Here is a 19065-nt window from a genome sequence, read left to right as displayed (position 1 = left end):
CCCTGGACTGAGTTCTAGTCACAGCCATGCTCACAGGGGGGAACCTCAGATTTCTTTTGATTTTTTAAAAATTATTATTATCTTTGTGTGTATAACAGGTACCTCTCCTGAATTGCTATATCCATCATGAGCTGGGGTAAGGCAGTATTATTAAAAAAATCTTTATTTTGTAGGATGGAATAATTAAATCACCAGATTTGAAAGACTGTTATTTCTCTTTGTGGGCAAATTAATCATGAAACTTGTAATAAATATTTTAAAACAATTTTTTTAGTCAAACATTATCAAAACAAGTAATTTTAATGCTGCTTCATTTAAATATATTGTTTTCAAAGATTTTTCCTTCATCAGAAAACCCAAAACAGTTAATGAGAAACTCTGCTCTGCCTGTATGAAGTTTGATGGGTTAGTGAAGGAGGCAGTCAGCCCCTGGGGATTTGATTCTATACAGAAATGGATATCTTGTGTTCTCTGCTATTATTTATGATTTAATTAGTAGGCAGAAAAGGCTTTTTCTCCCTCCAGATCCCCTCACCCTGCCCCAGTTTTTCACTGATTATGCAAGTCAGAATCTGAGAAAACAAGTTGTCTAGGTGATATGCACTATAATAGGTTTACAAACTTATTCAGGTCCATCAATAATGACTTTTCTAAGGCTTTAGAGTTCCTTCATAATAGGGTTGGAAAACATAATACTCTGCTTTCCCTGACTGAAGTAATAATTGTCCTGGCTGCTCTGTCTGCTAAAGTTAATTTCTTCCCTGGTGTTAGTGGCAGCAGGGAAGACAACAGGCAGAGATTAATGCCTTTAGAATGTGCTTCAGGCTGGGAGTGTCAGGAGCAGTGTGGGCTCAGGGATTGGGTTTTACTGGGAGAAAAACTGATTGGTCCTGGTGAATTAGATATTTAGGGAACAACCAGAGAAACCCGAGTGTGTGCAGATGTTTGATCAGCATTGTGTGTTCCATGGAGGGCTTATCGAGCCCTGATTTCATCAATAGCTCTTCTAATGCTAGGTACAGATGCAGTCCATCATGGGCATTGTACTTGGCCTTAAAATAGCAAGAATTGTGTCCTTTGGTATCGTGCTGAATGAAGGGCCAGGTGAGTGGGATGACAAATTCACTGCTAGGCACAGGCAGGGACAAACTGTACAGTAAAAGAGTGACTGAGGCAGTCACCACTGCTTCTCTTGCTGCACATGCACTGCTGCCTTGCTGAGCGATGTAGTTCTGCCCCTTAGGCATGTATTTGGAAACTGGGTTCTGTGGGGGATGGTGTGATGCTCCTAAATAATCTTTGTAGGGTTTTGCCATGTTGCCCCATAGTGCTCCTCTGGCTTCTCCAGACGTTCTAAGGTGGAAAATGGCATTGCAGACTGGCAGATGAATTAATTCTATCTGTACCAATTCCATTCCTCTTGGCCTAGCTGGAAGCCTGATCTCCAGGCCTGCAGGAGGATTCTTTTGCTTCCTGACCCTTTAAATAAAAGGGGAAGGGGGAAATAACCAAGTAGTCTCTTGCTTGCAGGTAGCAATTTGAGAGAAGCCTGTAGTAGCTTTTAGCCTGCTATTTCTGTATGGATATAGTCAGCAGAAATTGTCAGAGAGGATAAAAATATCTGGAGTAGAAATTAGGAAAAACTGTACAAAACATAATTATCACCCTTATCCTGCAAACTCTCCTGAGCTTGTGAAATGGCCTCTGAGTTAGTCAGCACAGCTCACTTCCGTAGCTGTCCTAGATGTTATTGTTCTTCAAATTTCAACTAAAATGTCAGAAAATTACTTCTTCCTGTGACTTCTGGAGCTCCTGCTTCTGATCATGTGAGCAGCTTGCAGTGCTGAAGGCAAGTAATTAAGCAGGACTTCTGGATGCCTAGTGAGAACCTCATGGAATATTGCAGTGATGACAGAGCCAAATGAAAATAATGTTCTAAAATAAGTGATTGATGTGTGAGACTGCACTGAAGCAGCATCAGGAAGAAACAGATGCTGGGATAACAAAACACACAAGCAGTGGGTGGGAGAGTGAAAAAAAGAAACAAAAGAACAGAAATTTCTTAGTGGAATACAAGAAAAAAGATAATTGATGGTGATATGAAAGGTGAAGGGAGAAAAAGCACAAGATGATTTGTAAATGCAACAAAAGTAACATTAAGAATCTGCTACTCCCTGGGAACTAAATATGCCTTTTAGACATTAAGGATGCAAAAAGAAAGCAGAAGGAAGGAGAGTGAGAAAAGAGTGAATTAAGTGCTATAAGATATCATGATAAAATTGTTTAATCCTTAGCTATACATATTCAAGAGTCCATGGGGTCATAAAGTCTGGCAAAAAGTTTCCCTATGAAATTTAGTTGTGCCTCAGCTGACTTACTTTAGCAGGTCAAAAGCTACTTACTTCTGTGGCATTTACAAGTGGAAGCTGGAGTTTGATCTTCATCACGTTGAAACTGATGTCTTGTAGAAGAGACAAGCAGAGCAGCAGGAGCTTTGCAGTGTCCTGATATCCCTGGGGTGGAGAAATTCAGCAACATTTGTCTGAAAGTTCTTGGGACACTTCCAGCATGAAAGGAGTGAGAACCCACCTTACAAGGAGGTCAGGATGTGCAGGGATAAAAATGGGTCACAGAGATGTGACTTGGGCACCAGATTGCTGCCTAGAATAGGATGTCATGTAGAGGTCCTCAAGTACACAGAATAATCTGTCTGTAGAGAACTTGAGTCCTATACTGGAAGAAGTGAAAAACATTAACTTGTTAGAATACATGTGTTGACTTTTGACCCCTGTAAGGTTCATTTACAGTGGTGGGGACTGAAAACTCTGTTACCTGTAATCTCAAATAGTTGAGTGGATCACTTTAGTCAGACTAGTCTGTAGATTAAGAATTGATCTGAAAAAAGTAACAATTCAGCTTGTAACTGGGTGACATATTTTGGCAGAAAAAACCCCAAATCTTTTTTTGTCAGAGCTGACAAGTAAATTTTTCTGCAAAAATGTAGGGAAACAAGGCAAATTGTTTTGCAGACCCCATCAAACTTTTTTTGAGCTAAGGTGGCGTGTAATCTTTTGGCTTAAACTCTTGGTAAAAATCTTGGGATGATTGCAATAGATGCCACCCATACAAAAGGAAAAGGAAATGTTGGTAATTTTACTAGACTTCAAATTTCAGTTAATTGTGTTCTGCCACTAAGTTTTTTGTACTGCTCTTTAAGTCTGAGACACTGTTACTGGAGTCTTGGGTGCTATTTCCTCTGATGAGGAATAAGATTAATTATCCCAGTTGCATTGGAAAGAGCTCTTCAAATTGGTTGGTGTGGCAAACGATGCCTTTGTGCAAATTCTTGAGATAATGCCTGTATGCCAGATTTTAGAGTTGAGAATCTGAAAATCAGGTAAATAAATTGGTATTTCTATATCCTTGGTCATTTGGGAATGCCTGAGATTTTTCGGAGATACTGATATAACTTTCAAAGTGCTCTAGGCAAATACTCCTGGTGTGCTGGGAGAAAATAATGCTTGACAAAGCAGCTGAAAGATGTTAATTTGAGGGCTAAGTCTTGCAAGTATTTTATTTGTCTGAATTTGATTAATTAAAAAATGCCTTGCAAAACCTGTAAATATTAGCTTTGGAGGATATTTGGAAAGATGTTTTTCTGCCTCGGGTTTAGTTGTGAATTTTTTCTTGTCTTTTTCCAAAAATGTTCTTTCCCCTTAATTACTGAGATTTTAAAAAAGGAGAAATCAAACACAAAACACATGCTGCTGATATTGCAAGGAGAGAGCTGGATCTATTTAAATGTCATGGAGACTTTTTCTGTCCTCGAGCCACAAAATATTTGAGCAAATAAATCACACTAACTCAGCTCAGCAAACCTGTGCTACGGTGGCAGTGAGGCTGACACAAAGGAGGGTTTTGTAAAGACCATAAACATCAGTCTGTGTCAGCCTCTGTGAACGCTCTCTACTCTGAGGTTGCTTTTCCACCCCAAACACTTGGGAAATGTTTGATTTGGAGTCACAATAGGAGCAGTTAGGAGTAACTAACCCTTCCCTTTCTTGTGAAACCCTTGCAGCCCATCACTGGATAATCACATCTTTAGGGGAAGGGGCTCTGCCTGAAGTGGGATGTCCTGTGTGAGCTTTCTGTTGCTGTCTGGCCATTGCCTTGAGAACGCTGCTCCAGCTGGGGCAGTGCAGCTGTGTTCATACAACTCTGCTGCAAGCTTTTATCCTCTGAATGTTGCTACAACTTTTTTCTCTTCCTTGGATTTAACAAATCATCTCATTTAAATGTTTCATTTAGGAGCTTTGTCATGTGGCAATGACACACTTCTGTGGCTTTATGGAGGAGAAATGCACCCTAGAAGAGAACCACAGTGTCAACAACAACACCCAATAAAACCATAATCAGTACCCCATAATTACTGTACTCCTTCATCCTAGCAATGATTGTGTTGTATTCCAGAACCTCAGGAAATGAAGCTTTCAATAATTCATTCCGGTTTGGGGCTTCCTTCTGAGATGAGAAAGCAGTTTCTAATTGCTGTGTGTGTCTATGGGATGGTTTCAGGTAGTGGGCTGTTCATCTCCAGTCAGCTGCTGTTCAGAGGGGGCATTACTGCCTGAAGGTAATAGTTTGTTCTATGATCCTGTCCCAGCTCTTGTAGCTGGTGGTATTTAGTCTTTTCCTTCTCCACTTCTCACTCCATGGCCACTGTCCCGCTGTCTGTCCCACTGTCCACCACTTCTCCCACCTCATCTCTGAGGCGCAATCCAGTTCCCTTCCTGCAGCAGAGTGGTACTGAAGGAATTTCCAAGGACTTTCTGCAGCTTTCCTTTTGAGTTCTGAAAAGACAACCTTTCCTTCCAGACTGATAATAAAAGCTTTTTGCTTTGGACTTCTGCTTTCCAGTGTATGATTTGATAGTTGTCCTGATTAGAAAGATAAATGCAAACCCCACAAACAAAAGCAATGGCTGGTGTTCTCCATTTACTAGCTCTTTTGCCTGGGATGTTTCTACTCAGATGCTATCTAAAAATGGCTCTTTTTTTGTTACGTCATCCAAGCTGATTCAATTTTTCCTTTACTAGCTCAAGTCTGATTTTTCTCTGCTGCTTTTTCCATTATCACACTTTTATAAAGGGGGAAAGTACAGGGTCCATGGAGAATTTGAAAAACATAATTTGAGAAATTGCTCTGCTTATTATCTCATCCTCATCTTTTGTTCTCTGAGTAGAAAAAGCTTTTCTCTACCTCTTATATGTGGATATAAGAGTATGAAAATAAGTGCAGGTACTTGATGTCAATTATAGTCATACTATTTAAATGCAAATTCTGTTTTTGCCAGGCTGATCCAATAAGAAGAATAGAGGGCATTTATGTAAATAAGCATATTGTAATAAGACAATGAAGTATTTGTAATTTTGGTTGTTAGCATTTTCCTTTCTCCCAGAGGATGAGTTGACTAGGTTTTTAGGAACACAGGTGAGGGATGGGAGTGGCACTTGACATTCAGTGTTTGGGATAAAATTGTATTGAGGCTGCAGACTGAAACAAATCGGGTTCATTAGAAGCCCAACAAAAGAAATGGCATACAATTTCTCATTAGCAGGATGCAAATAGGAAAACTGTAGGGAAGCAATCTAATGTCAACCTTCAGAGACATGAAATATATGATTTTTAAAGTATAATAACATTTTACCTTTTTTAGAGTTGGGAGATTTTTTTTCCCCCTCTTTGGATATTTATTGTTAATGTACCAACTAACAGCTGTATGAATTAAATTGTTCTTATACACATTGCCTTTGTATGCCAAAAAAACCTACTTTCACACTGGATGATAAAACTAGTTTTAACGTAATTACATGACTAATGAAACATCAAGAACCTTCAAATGTTGAGGCCTACTTTATTTGGACATAGTGCCCAAGCTCTCTCTGTAGTCAATGGAGACCATTGACCTCCAGACAGACTTGGAGCGGAAAAAATTTCTCTCAAGATGTGTTTTATATTTCCATAGATTACGGAAAGAATCTGGATTAGTTATTTAATTTAGATAACTATCAAATTAACATAGGAAGAGGAGCTGAATCCTAAAGGGCTCTGTAGCAGCTCTTGCTGCTGTAAGAGTCAGCATGCACGGAGCTGGGTTATGTGGGCTTCCAGTGGCAGCAGTCTGGGATTCAGTTCTGTTGTGGTGGAATTCCTTCTGAAATTAGTAAGCAGGGATCTGTTCAGCACAAATAAGGAAATTTTATTCTTTTGTCTAAAGATAAATCAAGGCAGGAGATTGACCTAGATTTAAACCACACTAAAAGGAATCATTGATGTAATCTTTTACTGTTATCCCAAGGTATATCACCTAATCCACCATAAAGTACTTGAAGCTTCCACTTTGCTTTTTTCAAAAACTTTGTTTTGTTCCTAGGCCCTTAAAAATGTATTGTAGCACCTTGGGGGAGGGAGGAATAATGCTAGTTGTTGCTTAAAATCAATCATGATTTTGCATTATTTTCTTTTGCAAGTATTTGGTACCTTGAATGTCACCACCCTGCATTGCCATGCTCCTGGAAACTGGTGATTGGCCTGAATTTTAATACCAACATAATTTCAGATTTTGCAGGCTGGACATAGCCTATAGAATCTCAAAGCTATTTCAAGGAGGACCGATGTTAACAAAGTGAGTGACATAACTACAACAGTGGTGTCGTGTCCCTACACCTGGTTTAGCTGTCTCCTTGGACAGTTGATGAAGCTGAGGGTACCACTGCACACTGGCCATTTACATAACACACAGCACTGCATTTGCAATGACTGGAGCACAACTCCAGAGACTCTTACTGACCATGTGCAGTGTTAGACCACTCAAACTGCAGGATAGGACTTCACTTGCTTATACTGACCTTCTGTATGTGCTCAGTGTATGAATGACCAAATGAATTACTTACATGACCAAATTCTTTTGATCTACCTCCCTTATAAAAAGAGTTTCCTTTATATTAGGACTATGATGCTTCAAACGCACTGGTGTCTAGTACTGCTTTTCTCTCTTTTGAAGTGGAAAATTTGCTCCAGGAGTTCTGTCTGGAGGCACAAGGCACTACACTGGATTAAAAATATCCATTCATTTTGGGAAATGATGAATTTGATGTAGTTTTCACTAGAAGATTTGGATGTATCATGTGGCTGTAAAACCTCTTTCTCATCTCATTTGCTTAGTAGGTAAAGGTCAGGGGTTTTTTATTTTCTTTTTTAAATCTGAACACAGAATGAGAATATAATGTATCTTTCTTTCTAACCCCTTAAAGAAAATTCTGAGAACTGAATAAGCCTTAAAGTTCTGAAACTTTTTTCTACTTTGTTCTGAAAAGAGCTGTCTGATAGAATTTGCTACAGAAGTAGCAAGTAAATTTTACCATATTTCACTTATAGAAGCATGCTGATGGCTCAGTAGAGCTACAAAAGGGAAGTAATTTCTTCTAAACTACACAGAGATTTAGAATAATTGTTGCACTGTCCTATTGTGTTACATTCTATCTGCATTTTCTGTGATGGTATGCTGAATAAATAACTTCTAGAAAATAATCCATCTGGCGCTTCTGGCTCCCTACATCTCTTCCTGGAACATCTACTGCTATGTTGTCACCAGTTTTTCAAACTAATTACCAGAATTGTGCCATGAATGTTTACAGATAATTGAGAGTCTCTGTTGTAGACACAGGGGTGTTCTAGTTTTGTCATCTTTGTGATCTTTGAAATGTGCCTGGGAAGCCACAATTGTCGAAGCCACTGTGCTATAAGAACACGTCAGGAAGATGATTGTGACCACTCTCTCAGAACCAATGGATAAAGAGAACCCCAAAAGTGCTTTGAGGGAACTTTTTTTTCTGATGTTCACCAGCTGCTTCTCACAGGTGACCTAGAAATGGAATTATTCCTCAGAGAACAGTGACAATGTTCTCACTGAACAAAATCTCATCTTATGATTTTAAATCCCTGGCTTTCCAAAGGCTTGTCATTACCACAAATTGCTTCCTAGAATCTTGCTGTTTATGGAAAACCATGAATCTAACTTTGATCTAAACCTTTAATCTACTGTTAGGGAAAGTCCTTGGACCCAAGTTAAGTAGTTTGTTTCTTGTATGACTTCATTATAAGGTAAAAGTGGACAGTAAGAGGAAATCAGGATTTCAGCGCCTGTTCATACTGTCATGTTGCCCCCTTTTCCAGGGGTGGGAGTTGTGCCTTCAGGATTTAAAATACATGAGGCTCCAGAGAGATGCTAAAGAAAAGGTGAGTCTGTCTTCAAGGCTCTTTAAAGATTTGTTTGTGAGGGTTTAAAATGATCTTCACCCCAGTGCAAATCAATAGTACTCACCAGGGGAGATAAAGTATCCTATAAGACTTAAGGAACTGCTGGAGGGATGGGTGGAAGAAACAAATTTGAGAGCTGTGATGGGGCTGTGAAGCAGGGTGGTGTTCTTTAACCTTGGTTAAAGAACCTTCTTTTCTCTGTCTGCTGAAGTGGCTCCTATGAACTTCCCATACTCAAAAGGCTTCTATGTATCCATGTATTGATTACAATGATCAATGTTGATTACAAAAGAATACTGACTATATTAAAAAGTTTCCAGTCTAGTTGGAAGCTGCCTGAAGTCAAGGCTTTAAAAGGTGCCCAACCTTCCCCTAGAATCTTTGAGGTGGGTAAAAGTTTGAAGCACTGTGCAAGTGGATGAACTGTAGAGCTGCCAGCCCTCCTGAAGATGACTGTGATAAAAGCAAAAATGGAATAACCTATCAAGGCTATTTTCCTGCAGCTGACACCTCTCTGTCATATAGCTTCTGTATTTACTGTTGGAATTTTGTTCTAGCACAGTTTAGTTGACTGCTCATTCATTTCCTAAAAGGTTTTTATGGATGGTAAGCTTTGTTTTGATCTAGCTTTCTTTCTGAATCTTTTTACTATGCAGTTTTGACTCATGGGCCCCACTACTCTCATTTTATTGACAGTAGAAAGCTTACTAGAGAGGATTTGGGAGGAGGTATTTTCAATATTTAGCATGTGATGTACACATCAATAATTTGAGATAGCTGGAGCTTGGCAATCAAAATCACCACCCTTTGGAAAATTTTTGTCAGAAGGGCTCATGCTTTTCTTATAAAGATTAATTCTAAGAAAGTCAGGAGATGGAATGAGGACCCTTAAGAGAATTGTGTTTCAGTGGAGGCCAAATTAATTGTGAGTGTATTAGGAGAGGAGATATGAGTTGTGATATTAAAAACAGAATAAATGATGGTTAACTACTCAAAACTGTGCAACTTCGTTATTCTGCTGCATGCAAGGGAGATTTTTTCCTCAATGATTCAAACTTAACTCATCCCTACCAATGGTCTTGGAGCAACTACCATCTCCACAGCTGGCAGGACTCTCAGTGAGGGCTGAATAGAGCAAAGAGAGCTAATTTAGCTCAAACCCCTGGCAGCAGCTGTATTGTTCAGGACCAGGAAAACTTCTAGTGAGCATCAGAGCATCGTAAATGGAAGGGAGGGATGACCTGCAGGTGGCAGATGATAACAAATGCATGGTGAAGGTAGCCTGCCAAATTGCTTCTTTAGCAGTGGTGAGAGGATGTCCATGTGCTGGTGACAGGCTGCAGAGCTGCTGCTTCCCATTCTGGCTCCAGGTCAGCTGGAGTTAGCCTTGGGTTCCCTGCATCAGTGTACCCTAATTTAGAAGCCTCATCTCTCTTGTGGGACTTCCACTACTCATTTTCATAGTGTTCTAATAATAATGAGCTAAAGATTGGCAGCCTTGGGGTTTTTTTCCCCTCACTTTGGCCACACATATCCACGCTCAGTTCAAATGTTCACAGCTACAGAAGACATAACTATTTGATGTGCCAAATATGGGGCACATGAATGTTATCTGGAACAGAAGCAGAGCAACACTGAATTAGTAATTTCCCATCAGATTTTGCAGGAAGAAAATGGCAATGGATCTCTTCAATCAGTTTTACCCCCAAACTGGAAACAATTGTGAAATGTCTGTGCCATCAGAAGTGTTTTGGGGGAACATTCCTTTTAGGCATTATGAGCTTGTAGCAGCAGAAAAAAGTCAGGTTTTTTGAACAAAACTGGTTAATTTGCAGAGCATCAAAGGTCTCAAAAGTGACAAGAGCAGGTGGCATCAGGATCACTGACTTCACTTTCCATGCTGATATTGGAGCTCTGAAGTGGAATATGCTCAGCCCTTATGAACTTTCTTCACCTTCTCTAGGTCTGGAACATTTTGTGCCTTTGACCATGAGCTCAAGTTCTTAATTCTAGCAGTAGTCCCCAGAAGGCATGTGATGTGTGGGCCTTGAAGGATATTTTTGGAGCTGGAGAATTTCAACTTAAAGTCCTACTGCAGCTTTTTAGGGAAGCAGATGAAGTATTTAGTGTTTCATCCTGTTACTTGAAGCTGTCAGCCCATGCTGAATTTCTTGGTTGATGTGAGGTACAGCAGCTTTAAGATGCTGAGCTGTTGAGACTTTATGCCAAAATGTTTATCTTGCCTCAACTCTATTGCTTTTCTTGACTCTAGCCTCTAACCTGTGCCCTGAGGTTTCTGGAAAGAATATTTGCAGTACCCCTGGACTGTTAAAGGATATGCCTGATCCTGGAACCTCTTCTCTCACATATGGGAGCTTCAAAGAGGAAGGTGGTAAGACTGCAGTACTAGTCATGATGAGAAAAAAACCCCCCTCAGATGTAAAGGAAAACAGAGGTATTATTAGAAGCAAAATCTAGGACATCTGGATTCAGTTTCTAGTTCCTGCAATTTATAACCATGTAGTCAGTTCTGTGGTTGTTTTGGTAAAATGGTGTATTCTCAGTAGCTGTGGTGTGCTTTGAGACTGCAGTAAAAAGACAAGGAATAAATCTGTAGTTGGCACAGTAATAGATGCAAGAAGTGAATAACATAAGGCCAAAACTTTTGTCCTCTTCCTCTTTGCTGCAGGGAGGAAAAACCTGAAGTGTTAGTTCTGAAGGTGAGACTAGGCTTACAGACACATGAGGAGTGACAAGCAACAGGATTTGGCAGAAATGAGTCTTTTACAAGTTAATCCACTTTATCAGCAGTTTGCATGCTCATAGCTTAATGTTGATTTCCTCTATATCTAGTGGAAACAGCTAGGAAATACTCTAGCACTCCTTCAGCTGAAAGCAGCAACCACACTTGTGCTAGTCTCTATTTGAAGTGAACTCTTATGTTAAAAAGTTCCTGCCTAGTAATAAATCTGCTCAGTGTTTCCTCCCTGAAGTGGCAGCATCATTTAGTGTGTGAAAAAGAAAGGTGAAAATTAATAGACTGTCTTGTTTGCCAACATTGCGTCTCTACTTACACTTTACACATCACTTACTTATCAGACTTGAGAATAAGGCACAATTTTTTTTGCAATAATGATTCAAACCACTTTCTAGGAAGACTAAAATATCTAAAAGGTGACATTTTGTACTGCACAGATGAAGAATACAAATTTTCCTGTGAAAATCCTTAACAATACTTACCTGTACTCTTAGAAGCAAAATACTTTTGGAATTCAAGCGATGGTGGCAAGGACATTGAGAAGAGTCATTGATTCCAAGGTGGATTTAATTTTTTGCTTCTAGCACATGGCCTAATCAGAATGTCAGCTTCTAAATGCAGTAATTTTGGTTAAGCAATTTTGGTTTATAAGCCAAGGTAAATGGAATTGAAAGAGCTGACACTGTGAGTCAGAATGACTGACTACTGCAAGTGAATTTTTCTGGGCATTTGATCATATATTTCACTCATGGTCTATGAATGTGATTTTTAATACTTGGTGCTGTTGCCACGTGAGATGCAGAGGCAGTTCAAAACTTCATATGCCTGCAAGTGCTTACTTCTGTGGCAAGTATGCCACTGAAAAGATTCAAATGTCTTTGCACATCTGACTTGGAGATTGGGATGAAGGTGTTAGTGAGTGGTCGCTTCTGAGGCTTATGCAGATACCAGAGATTTGGTCTGACCATTAGAATATTTCCTGTATTTTATTAAGGGACAGTTCTGACAGCAAACAGCTTGTACAATTCGCAGAAAAAACAAGCTCTGGAATTACCTTTGTGAGGAGCATATTGATACAAAACTCAAGGCAGGTGTGTCTCACCAGAAGATCATTACTGAGGACTTGCTGTGCCTCCCAGGGCCTCATTTTTCTTGTACTAACACTGTGGCCTTGCTACTAAGTAGAAATTGTGACCAGCAACAAGAAGTGATATGAAATTAATGGTAGTAACATAGACTGAAAGTAACATAAGTTGCTGCTTTCATGTGAGTGCACCGAAAATTTCGGTCAAGGCCTTTTAATTTTAGTTGTAGTAGTGTTGAGTGGCTGTACTAAAATTGCCACTTTGCTCAGAGCTCTTTCAATCTTTTGGTATGTTTAAAAGTGAGTACAGAACAAACTTCTTTCTAGAAAAATGTATTGTGGCTTTTGCTGGATAAAAGAAAACTGTTTCTAATGTATTAGATGGTTAATGGGCTGTGTCAGGCTTGTGGAAAGTAATGTGCAGAACTAAGCTCATATGTTAGTTGAACTTGGACTCCAATAAAGATACTCTCGAGTAGATTTCTGTGGTATGATTGAAATGTTTACAAACAAAATTCCTTGTATGCTTTTTGACATATTTCTGTAGTTCAGAGGTTTTACTTAAGTCTGTTTACTAAAGCTGTTGTTTGGCTGTGCCTGGGTGTTTTGTTGTTTCATTGATCTTGGGCTTCTGGGTCTGTAGAGAAGTTACTGGAGGGTAATCTGATGTTTTTAAAAAAAAAAATCTCCTGTGCTGCTAAAATTCCTGTCTTGCGGGATGATGGGGGAAATAAAGGAAAACCCAATAACTTCCAAAGTTTTACTTTAATCCTATAAATGACTGTTGGATGACTGGAAGAGCTCCTGGAGCTATGGAGTACCTGCCCAGCCTATGGCTGTGCTGGCAGCTGGACCTTACTAAAATGTCACTTATCTAGTGTCATTGGAAAAAAGCCTTGAAGCATGAGATAGCTGGGAGCTCTAGGGGAGGATGAATTTGTGTTGCCAAATGTCATTCTGAGGAAAATGTTTGGAGAACTTCTGTTGGGGAAAATTCAGTCCCTTTTTGGTTTTTCCTCAAAGTGACCTATGAGTTTTTAAAAAAAAAAAAAAAGGCATTTGAACAAAACACCTTGATCTTATAAAACATCATGTCCTACTTCAATTTTAAGTGTTTTAAGATACTTGTAGGGGCAATTAATGGAAGTGTAGAGCTTATGCAGACAGTATTCCTAGGAAAAAAGGCTTTTTTATTCTTGTGCACTCTACCTGATGTAAATTAGCCTCTTCTGTGCCATAACCCACAGTTTCTCTGGACTGTGTAAACTTGCATAGGAGCTGTGAAGGTTCCAGATATTTGTAGCAATGCTGTTATGATAATTTTGCACATCAGTATTGATTCCACTGTAAGAATGTAGGTTAGTGCTTATTACTCACCACCATTACACAATCACAGGAAAATACAATCTGTGGGCATTAATGTAGATATGTGCTTTTCTGAACACTTTTAGTAATCAGGGAGGAAAGCTGGCATTTCACTCCTGATCTGATTCTGAATGCTCATTTCCTTTAATAAACTAAATTACTCCCATCTAATGCAGCTCTTTTCCAAACACTTCTCCAGTGAGAAGGAGCTGGACAATCAAACATCCAAGTAGATGACTTACTGTTTTAGAGTTGCTTAACATAATGTCTTCTATGTTTTCTTTCTGCTTGACACAGCTACAGCACCCATTGGAGTGACAACCAGGTGGATGACAGGAGAATGGTATTGGGGGAAGGCAGAATAGAAAATTCTATTTGCCCTGCTCTCTCTATTCTGATGAGGATAGGAAATGACATTGTCCTGGTTTCAGCTGGGATAGAGTTAATTCTTCTCAGATTTATTAATGGATTTATCACCCTTATTTGTTCCTTTGTAGAGTATTGGAGATGTGTACAACATTGCTCAATAGGTGGGAAAGGGTGAAGAAAACCTGTACTCACTACAGACCTTATAATTTATAAACCAATTGTGCACTCACAACACAGTGCACTTCATTAAGTTGTCTTATTGGTCTAATAATTGCTTGTCTAATAAATGAGCTTTCTATGTTAGAGTTGTGTTCTTTGAATACTGACCTCATTCTTTTGTCTTTGTCTTTTGTTAAGTATAGTGAGCAAGGTTTGTCTTTTGTGCTCATACAATGCTGAGTGACAGCTCTCCTTCCTGAGCATGCATCTCTATTGCCTTTGGCAGAGATAAATAGTAAAGAAAATTACATTTCCCATCATAAAGATACATTGGCTAATTTGGAGATAATTTTGAGAAGTACCTATCTCATGTTTGCAGGATGAATTAAATATTATCTCTAAGTAAGTAACTGTGCCTAGTACATAAGATCCAGTTGCAGATCAATGTCTCTGCAACCATGGTTTTCTAAACCCTGCCCAGTTGTACTGAAACTAAGCCTGACAGCTGTTGAATTACATTTGGTAAATTAGTATTGCTAAAACTAAAATATAACATCTCTAGGGATGGGCAAAATTTTATGCATAGTTTCTACAGCTCTCTAAACTGCTTTCATTGATTTTAGGATAATAAAGAAAGGAAACATTAAAGGAAACAAAGCTGCCTGCCTAGGAAACAAAGGAAAGCAGCTGGATCACTTTCTGTCCACATTCCTGGTTTTACTGGCTGTCCAGTAAAGGTCTTGCAAAATTCTCTGTTATTGCTTGAAGGCACAGGAAACTTTGAGAAAAGCGTGTAGCATGGTGCAGGCACCACATCAGTGATGTTCATGAACCTGGAGACCACAAGCAATGAAGCTTTGCTCTGTGCCATAGGATGAATGCATGGACAGAGGAGGGACTGCTCTGGATTTGTTATTCCCACATTTAGCAGGAGCACTTTTGTGAAGAACTTTGCTTGTATCTCTCTGAGAAACACCAGGAAAGGCTAGCAACATCAGGCAGAATCCCTTGTGGGAGACCCTGATGAAATGACTTAAGTAAGGGTAAATAGCATGAGGGCTTTGTGCTCACTGTGATTTCAAGTGGATAACTTGTGGATCTTTCTCAATCTTTGTGTTCAGACCATCTGTGCAATAGCAATCTGCCTGTTGGATCCTCCTCTCCTCACAAGAGGAGGACCCAAACCTCAGACTACAGCTAGAAATCAGAGCATTTTTCTCTCTGCTTGTCACCTATTGTAAGATAACGTGTTCGATGCCTTCAAACTTATTCCAGGGGACTGCTTTGAGAGGATTAACAGAAGGAGTAAAATGTGGATTTGGAGCTTATGAGGAAGTAGCAGTTAGGTTTTGGTGAGCCATTAGAGATTTTTAAGTATTTGCTGTGTAACACAAATACTTAAAAATCATCTGAATGGTTACTCATCTAGTATTTTAATAAGAAAAAAATGCTGGGCAGCATTAAGCATTTAACAAGAGAGGGGAAGCCTCAGTAGCCAGCAGAAGCCTAGTAACTTGAGCACAACCTTATTTACCACAGCTGTTTGAACTGCAGACTGATGTGAGTTAATTAGAGCTCAAGCAGAAGATGTTTGTGCTGTGAAATAAGACTGGAGCATGTGGCTCCTTAATGAAGCTGTGGTATCCATCATGGACAAAGTGCTCAACAGACAGCAATTTGCTGCTTCAGGGACTCTCTAAACTGCTGCTCATCTACTTCTTTCCTGCTGCCACAGCTGATTTTGCTCATGTGTCTCAGGTTAATTTTGCATGTGTCTCAGGGCAGCAGCATTGCAGATACCTGTATAAATTGATCAGAATGTATAGGGCAGCAAGGCAGGGCTCACAGAAATGAAGGACATCAAAAGAGAGGTTTTGGGTGACTAGAAACCAGTGCTTTGTAGTGCCTCTATCATTCTGAAAGCTGGTACCTTTGACCTCCTTGAACACCCTTTGGGGGAAGGAGCAGCTCAGTGTCAGCACAGCTCTGCTGCACTCTGCAGCTGGAGCAGCTTCTTGAGGAAGAACCAAACCAGAGCACAGGTGGGCAGCTCCTAGCTGAAGCTTTGAGCCATGAAATACTTGCTGCATGCCACAACTTTACCTCATCTGTAGAAACTGATGCAGCGAGGAGCCATCTGAAATGGTGTTGGCACATGGTGTTCCTAGGCTTCTCTCTCAGCTACTGCAAAAATCTGGTTCATGGTGGGAGCTTCATGTCTTGGGATGGTCTAAAGAGATGATGGAGCCTTAGTGATTGCTGAAACAGAGCTACTGGTACTTGATCTAGTAAATTCTTGAGGCATTATGGGGGATGTTGTACCAAAAACTTGGTCATTCAGATAAAGCTCTTTCTTTCAAACAGTTATTGGAAAAATGATAGTTTTAACTGCTACTGAGTAGTCAGCATTTGTATTTCCTGCTACTGCCAGTGGCTAGATCAGAGACACATAGTTTCAGAAGCCTGGACTCACTAGGCATAGAACTACTCTTTTGTCTATTTCACTGAAATTTTTCCAGTGAAGTGTGTGAATCTCCACATACCAGAAGTAATTCTATCACTAGAGAGTTTGACCTTTCCACTGCAAGTGAAGCACCTGAAATCCAGCTAAATAATATCCTTAAGGGACAGGAGATTGAATTTCAATTGTTTAAGATTTTTTTGGTGTCTGCTCAACAGGTTAGGCAGCTGGATATAGATTAAAATGGGAACTGGACATTAGAGATAATGGAATTCAAACTTTGTCAAATGCTCCTCTGAAATTTGCTGATGTAGACTATTGAAGTTCCTGCTTCTTTAAGGGAGTTTTTCCTCATCCTGTTCCTGGCATTGATGCTTCCTTCCTGGCTGAAGGATTTTTGGTGTCACTGTATATCCAGAACAAGATATGAAAGCTGCTTTTTAAACTAAAGTGTCCCCAGACAGGAACACCTTTGAAAGCACTGGAGAATGTGTTTGGTCTTCAGTTTCTATCAGTGCAGAATTAAGTTTGGAATTTGTTTCTGGGGAGAGATCCAAGAGGAAGATGAAAGAACATCCCCCTGCTTCATATACAACAGATGTAATTGCATCATGCAATTCACTAGTGGGAAGTGTTTCCTTAATGAAGGTAATGAAATACCCCACAGAGAACAGAGCAGGCATCTGCTTGACTCTGTTGGTTCATCTTTCTGCTTCTGAGTGGCAGAACACCTCAGCAGCTGTTCTGAAGTTATGCAAGAAATAATTTTGGGATTGAATGGCATTGATCTCCTCCCCAAAGCCAAACTGAAACCTTAATACACCACTTCTCTGTAGATTTCAAAGTAGATTAAGTCAAATATTTAGACTGGGTTGTGTCAGCAAATACCTTCCCAGCTGGAAGTGCATACTGTGCTTGTCAGAGAAATTAAGTTTTCTCTAGGGATCCTGGTGGTTCTGCCCCTGCTGAAAGTTTTGTCTGTTGAACCCTGTGGTGCCTCTCATGGGATCAGGGCTGGAAGCTGAGCTTTTCTTCACTGGTCAGAGTAATGATGGGTAAGCAGCACCTTGCATCTGTGAAGTTCTGGAGCATTTATCTTTTCAGATTATTTCTGATGGGAATGTTGTATGAGGAAAAGAAAAGCACCAAACTCTATATGTCCAATATTTTATTCATTCATGATAAACATGTTTTTGGTCTCTTTAGAAAAACTGAAAAACCAATGACTTTTAAGCTTGCTTGTTCTCATAGAAAAGCTCAGTAGGAGCTGGAAATATACTAATTTGTAACAAGCTTCATGCTGTCATGTAAAATTTAGCAGTCTGGTTCCAGCACTGAAAATTTCTGGAACGCAGTTATTCCCTGAATGCTACTTGGTAGTTTAAGGAAAAGTTATACAAACAAGATTATACTAACTAAAAATTCAGAAGATGCTTGTAACTGTTCATTTACGATCTGTTACACTTCTGTAGGGCCTATTTCTTTTATGCTTGTTGCAATTTGAAAAGGAAAAAAGGAAAACATTTATTTTAAACTGCCTCTACTTCCAGCATTTAAACTGCCTAATACTCACAGAAACATGCTTTCAAATGTGACTAAAAGTTATTACACTGTTTGTAGCTATTATATCTATGCTGGTGAAGGCAAAGGTATCAAACAGGATAAAAAGTGAAACTTGCACAAACTGTTTTTTATTGTCCAAACTAAGAGAAAATATATACAATGAAAAAACCCAAACAAACAAACCTGCTTTTAAACACCAAGCCTTTTGTCATAGAGTGTTTTATTTTAAATTAGCACTGATTCTTTGAAGCTTTGGAAGTAATTCAAGGAGTCTGAGGCTTAGGCAAAGATGAAGCCCACACAAACCTGTTCAGCTGAAGTTCAATGTCTCTATAAGAGCTAAAAATTGGAAAGCAGTTTGAATCTAATACTTGTTAAATTGAGAGTTCACTGGCATGTTTTTAAACAACACAACCCATTCTGTGTTCTCTTTAAATGTGTTCACCGAGGAGCAACTGAACATGTGTTTGGGTGGAAATTGAATCTGTGTAGGTATCTGGCTAATTGATCTGTGGATGCTAAAAGTAGTTAAGTGTTGAGGTGCAGAGAGCACTGAGTTCATTTCTACAGGAGAAAATGTGTTCTCGGTGCTGAGAAAAGCACTGCTTTTTCTGGTACTGCTTCCAATTAACTTGAATCACACCTTTGTGTTAAGTGGTAATGAGGAACATGGTCAGAAAATCTGGTTCAAAGGGGAAAGCTGTCTTTGTTCTGCACCAGTATTATTCATGAAAATGCAGAAATATTTGAAGAGGCTGGATGAGGGCAGTGTTTTTTTGATGAAGAAACAGAAAAGGTGTTGTGATAAAGTGGGGTTGGATGTTTAGATTAAGCAAAGAAGAGAACTCGTTCCCTACAGCCAATTTTGGAGGCAAGAGAGGGAGACTGTGGAGAATGGCTACGAATTGACAATAAAGTCAAGACTGGCCCAGAGCTCAGGAAAGTCAATAGGAGCTCTGTGGAAGCTAAAGAAAGTATGTCAATCCT

General features: G+C 39.5%; 1 long non-coding RNA gene across 1 annotated transcript in view; it reads left to right on the top strand.

Moving 5' to 3' along the window:
- The first annotated feature begins 10413 nt into the window (after nucleotides 1-10413).
- Nucleotides 10414-19065, top strand: part of LOC120502116 — a 184312-nt gene continuing 175660 nt past the window's right edge. The window contains exons 1-2 of the long non-coding RNA XR_005627454.1: nucleotides 10414-10504; nucleotides 10592-10708. This is a non-coding gene — a long non-coding RNA (uncharacterized LOC120502116). The remainder of the gene's footprint in view (nucleotides 10505-10591; nucleotides 10709-19065) is intronic.

Source organism: Passer montanus, unplaced genomic scaffold (genome assembly GCF_014805655.1).
Source record: "Passer montanus isolate IOZ18808 unplaced genomic scaffold, ASM1480565v1 scaffold21, whole genome shotgun sequence".
Lineage (NCBI taxonomy): Eukaryota > Metazoa > Chordata > Aves > Passeriformes > Passeridae > Passer > Passer montanus.
The sequence above is the reverse complement of the archived record's forward strand: the minus strand, read 5'-3'. Positions and strand labels throughout refer to the sequence as shown.